The sequence below is a fragment of the Bufo gargarizans genome, chromosome 1, assembly GCF_014858855.1.
Source record: "Bufo gargarizans isolate SCDJY-AF-19 chromosome 1, ASM1485885v1, whole genome shotgun sequence".
Taxonomy (NCBI): domain Eukaryota; kingdom Metazoa; phylum Chordata; class Amphibia; order Anura; family Bufonidae; genus Bufo; species Bufo gargarizans.
The window spans coordinates 548600943-548606689 of record NC_058080.1 but is presented as its reverse complement, the minus strand read 5'-3'; positions in this window follow the sequence as shown (position 1 = coordinate 548606689).

Here is a 5747-nt window from a genome sequence, read left to right as displayed (position 1 = left end):
CCTCCTGAGCCTCGTATCGGAGCATCTCATGCTCCGATGCGCTCCAGTGCCCTGCGCTAGATCGCGCAGGGCATGGGCTCTTGTGTTTTCAATAACACACTGCCGGGCGGTAACTTCCGCCCGGCAGTGTGTTCGGTGACGTCACCGGCTCTGAGGGGCGGGCTTTAGCTCTGCCCTAGCCGTTTTACTGGCTAGGGCAGAGCCAAATCCCGCCCATCAGTGCCGGTGACGTCACCGGGCTGCCTGTCAGCCCCATAGAGAGCCCCGTACGTCACCGGAACTCAGAAAAATGCCTTTGCCCTGTGCAATTTAGCGCAGGGCAAAGGAGAGCATCGGAGCATGAACTGCTCCGATGCTCATGTCAGGGGGGCTGCCGGGGTTAAAATGGAGGGATGTCCAGGTTCAGCTCTGAACCTGGACAACCCCTTTAAGAAAGGAGGCTGGAATCACACATGCAATTTTTGCAGCATTTTTTTTTTTTCTCTTAGCCAAATTCAGCCATAGATCCAAAAAAAAAAAAAAACATATTAGGAAAGACTGGTATTGATCATCAATGTATCAAAAACTGCATGTGTGATTTCACACTACATTCTTTGAAACTTAGGGTGGGAAAACATCTGGGGAAAAAACCTTCACATAGACTTCCAAGTGCGATTAAGGCCTCTTTCACATGAGCGAGTTTTCCATCCAATCGTGCTGTTAACAGATACCATCTGGACAGAATCCTGACCAGGGTTGCATCACCAATGAGGCAGGTGAGGCGATCGCCTCAGGCAGCACCAGGTAGGGGCAAGAGGATGACAGCGGAAGGGCCATGGGCAATGTGTGCTTTCACTGTGACAAAAGGGTTAGGTTAAGAAATTGGCATGGAACGGGGTGCTGTTTCATTTTTCGACTCAGGCAGCAGAAAGGCTAGGTGCACCCATGGTTGGGCCTGTGCACATAAGTTATTAATCACTGATCATCTCTGCATTCAGGAAAAATCACAGCAAGTTCTATAATGTGCGTTTTTTCACGCAGCCTTGGCTCCATAGAAGTGAATGGGGGCTTGTGTGGAAAAATGGAAGGCATCTGGATGCAATGTGATTTTCACTGATGGTTGCTAGGAGATGTAGATTGTTATTCCTCAGTTTATCTTCCTGCACATCAAAAACTGATGGCACCCACGGAAAAATTTAAACACTGAATGTAATCGCAGACAAAACTGATTCAACTTGTGCCCAAAAACAATTTTTTTTTCCTGAACAGATTTCGTACCACTCATGTGAAATAAAATAATTTTACAAGTCAAAAAAAAATAAAATTTATAAAATCTCTGCGACTGAAAATCTGTTCCATCCATCTGAATGAAGTTTGAATTTTGGTGGGAAGCGCATGGATTTCTGCAAGCCCCATTTGAATGGAATTGATTTTCCATCGCAGACATTTTTGCAGCAAAACAAAATCTGCCGTGTGTTTAGGATCTCACTGGCAACCTTCACATGACAGTATTCTGGTTAGTACGTTACATAAGTATTTGTAAAGCAACACCAGGAATGCATTTAATAGATAGAAAAAGATGCAACGTATATGTTAAATGGATGCCTCTGACAGATGTCATATAGTGGCATCCATCACCATGGAGTTCCATTGAAAAAAAAAAAAAGTCCTTTTCCTCAAAGAAGACAGAAGAGAAGCCGGGCTGCGCGAACAAGTGGATTAAGGGGAGTTACATTATTAAAATTTTTTAACCCCTCCAGCCCTATTTTACTAAGAATTCTTTATTAAGAATGCTATTATTTTTCCTTATAACCATGTTGAAAATAAAGATTGGGTCCCCATCCAGATAGTCTCCTAGCAACCGTGCGTGAAAATCGCACTGCATCCGCACTTGCTTACGGATGCTTGCGATTTTCATGCAGTCCCATTCACTTCTATGGGGCCTGCGTTGCCTAAAAATCGCACAAAATAGAGCATGCTACGATTTACACGCAACGTACAAGTGATCAGTGAAAATCACTGCTCGTGTGCACAGCCCCATAGAAGCGAATGGGTCGGGATTCAGTACGGGTGCAATGCAGTCACCTCACGCATTGTACCCGCGCAGAAATCTCGCCCGTGTGAAAGAGGCCTTACAGTTCTAGAATAAACTGGATAACAGTGACAGCATTATGTCAGTGTTAACCAATACATTCCAGACCTCTAAGGCTAGGTCTACACGACACAATGAGCGTGCAACATTTGTCACACCAATGTCGCGCTGCAATTTTTATAATGATAGTCTATGATGTCGCAATGCGACAGTCGCTGAAAAATACATCTCAAATTGATTTTTTGCGACTGTCGCGTTGCAGTGCGACACCATAGACTATAATTATAAAAATTATCGAGCAACATTGTTGTGTGACAAATGTCGTCGCGTAGACCTAGCCTGAGGGTTACATAGCATCATAAGTCAATAGAATGCTATGACACATGCTCGTTTGAAAGGGGCCTTAAGGCTGTATTACACAGCCCTATGTGGAAGACGATTACATGCAGCGCTCTGCTCCACAGCATTGGGAGGAACGATCGCTATGCCATCACTGGTCCCCATGCTGTACAGTGGTTTGCTGGCTGCAGATCGTTATTAGACACCACAATCTGCCGCCTGCAAGCGATAATATTTTAACACGTCAAAAGATTTGCGTTTGCTTGTTCATTGGACAATCGGCGGCAGTTGCCAGGTGATTGCTAAAGAGCGTTCCATTATAGCAGTAGAACATCATAATTAAAAGAAGTGCCAAAGCCATCAAATGATGGAAACAAAATGTTGCCAAATGGACTCCATTGACTATAATGGGATCAGCTTGGATTTTACCGACCAAACAGCACAGCATGCTATATTTTGTCCTGTTTTTTAAACAAATGCCTCATTCACACATCAGTGTTTTGGCGATTTCCATTTGTTATTTTGAGCCAAAGCCAGGTGCGGCTCTAAACACAGAACAGGTCCAGATCTTTCCCTTATACCTTATGTCTGTGGCGGCTCCAATCCTGGTTTTGGCTCACAATCACTGACCAAAACCCTTATGTGTAAGTGAGACATAAATTCTACAACAGAGCCTCTGATGCAGATATGAACGAAGCTTCACTAGAAGTATTACAGACTTATATGTAAAGAACATTAAAGGGGTTCTACAGTTATTTTAATCTCATGGATAGATCATCAGCATCTGATCAGCTGTTTGAGAAGGCAGCGGCGCTGGCAGTAGCACTGCAGCCTTCTCAAACAGCTGATCGGCGGGGGTATCGGACCCCTGCCGATCAGATGCTGATGATCTATCCAGATAGATCATCGGTTTAAAATAATTGCTGAACCCCTTTAAAAATGAAATGCCAAAGCCCATTCATAGAATCCTGAACTCCCCAAAACCCCTCCTGTATAGCCACAAAAGATGGTTAAAAGAAAAAAATATATATACATGCACAGTTAATATACATTTCTATTTAGGTACCAGGTTTCTAGTTTATTATAGAAAAATAAATAAAAAATGATAGCCTGTTTTACCTGTCAATTATGGAATGGCTTGATTAGATAAGCACGCTACCTTCAGTGGCTCCAAAAGGAACCCAAACATTTTGACCCAAAAAAGTTTCCCAGCCAAATATATTTGTCATTAAATGCTCTTGGTATGAAGCAAGGTTGTATTTATAAGAACTACCATAAGTAGAATGTGCTAGAACAAAAGGTACGGATGGCCCAAATGATAAGTCCCAGAGAAATGAATGGCTAACGGACCAGTAGGCCTCCTTCACACACACCATTTTGTGACTGTTTACTTCTGGCTTGTGGGGAAAAAAAATATAAAAAAAAATGTTTACATTCCAGGCCCTTTGAAAAATACCACAAAAAAACCTGGAAAAAAACATGCAGCTATGTCTGAAACCACCCATATAATACCAAATAATCTCCAAGTAGAACTTTCTCATACTAAGGCCTCTTTCACACTACCGCTTTTTTTTTCCGTTTTGCGGTCCGTTTTTTGCGTTCCGTATACAGAACCATTCATTTCAATGGTTCCGCAAAAAAACGGAATGTGTTCCGTATGCATTCCGTTTCCGTATTTCCGTTCCGTGGAAAAGATAGAACATGTCCTATATTTGGCCGCAAATCACAGTCCGTGGCTCCATTCAAGTCAATGGGTCCGCAAAAAAAACGGAACACATACGGAAATGCATCCGTATGTCTTCCGTATCCGTTCAGTTTTTTGCGGAACCATCAATTGAAAATGTTATGCCCAGCCCAATTTTTTCTATGTAATTACTGTATATGCCATACGGAAAAACGGAACGGAACAACGGAACGGAAACTGAACCACAACGGAAGCAAAAAACGGAACAACGGATCCGTGAAAAACGGAACGCAAAACACTGAATTCAACATACTGTAGTGTGAAAGAGGCCTAAACTTGAGCTACAGCTTAGTTTGAACTACTATATAAGCCACAATAGGAAAAAACTATTCTTAATATGAAGGAATCTCCATTGGCTACTAGAAACAGATAATCATTACATTCATCCAAATCCCAACTTATGGGAAAGTGGCAGAATCTCTAAATTATGATTATAGTAAAAGGCAAACTTTAGCATTAGAAGAAAAAGATTGCCTGGTAAATGTCACCATTGTGCCATCAATACGTTATTACTCGTGATCATACAGGCGCACAGTTTAGGTAAATTACATGCTTTATTTCTTGACTGTCAGTCACCTCCACTAAATGTGAAAATGAAGAGACATGTGAGATCCCGGCCTAGTCTAGAATCTTGAAGTTAAGAGCATCACACAAAAAGAAACAGAACTTTTAATCATTTTACAAAACATGAGATTGGAGGGGGTCTGACACTCCCATCGATCAGTTGTTTCCCGGTATCTACATAGTGGATGGAAGGCTATATATGCACACTGCATATTGCAGCTCAGCTCTCATTCACTTGAATGGGAGTAGAGCTGCAGTACCCCGGCAGTCACTACACAGTGTATGGAGCCTTCTACTTTCAGCTTTATTCACTGTAGAGTTTCTGGCGGCTTCCCCAAACAGCTGGTGGGTGGGTCTGCCGGATCCCCACCGGTCTGATATTGATGACCTATCCGCCTGCATTTTAATGTGGTACATTTCATGCATCTTTCCTTTCTCTCCAATAATTTACAAATTGACAGTTGTACTAGTCAATTTACATTACATGAGTTCAAGTATTTGTTTTCCAAAACTAAAAGCCTCTACGTTGTAGGTTTAATATGAATTGTTCACATTATCCTTTGCCATGTTTTAAGGCTTACCACCTAGGGGTCTCATTACTGAAGCAGGCAGGATATAAGGTTGTCGGTACATTCAACCTGGCTTGGAGGGTTAAAAACAAACCAAACATTTCTTGTCACCAGTGCTCTAGGTCCGGGACTCAGAGCTCTGGTGTCCTTTTTATTTAACTCTTGTACCCTACTTTGCGATCTGAGCATGGGTTCCTGATGCCTCTAATAACTACAAAAACATAACTACAAGATTCCTGAATATTATCCATTAAAATGACGACAGTCAGGACACATTTCTGAGCTTCTGCAGTGCTGCTGGAATTGAAGCATAGATATACAGATGTATTTGCATTGTTTTTCTATGTACTTGAATAGCAAAACATGGCGAGATCCAATTGATCATCTGGGTCTCCACCCTGACAAATCTATCATATTCATGTATACAGAATAATGTTAATGCATAATATAAGCCTATAGC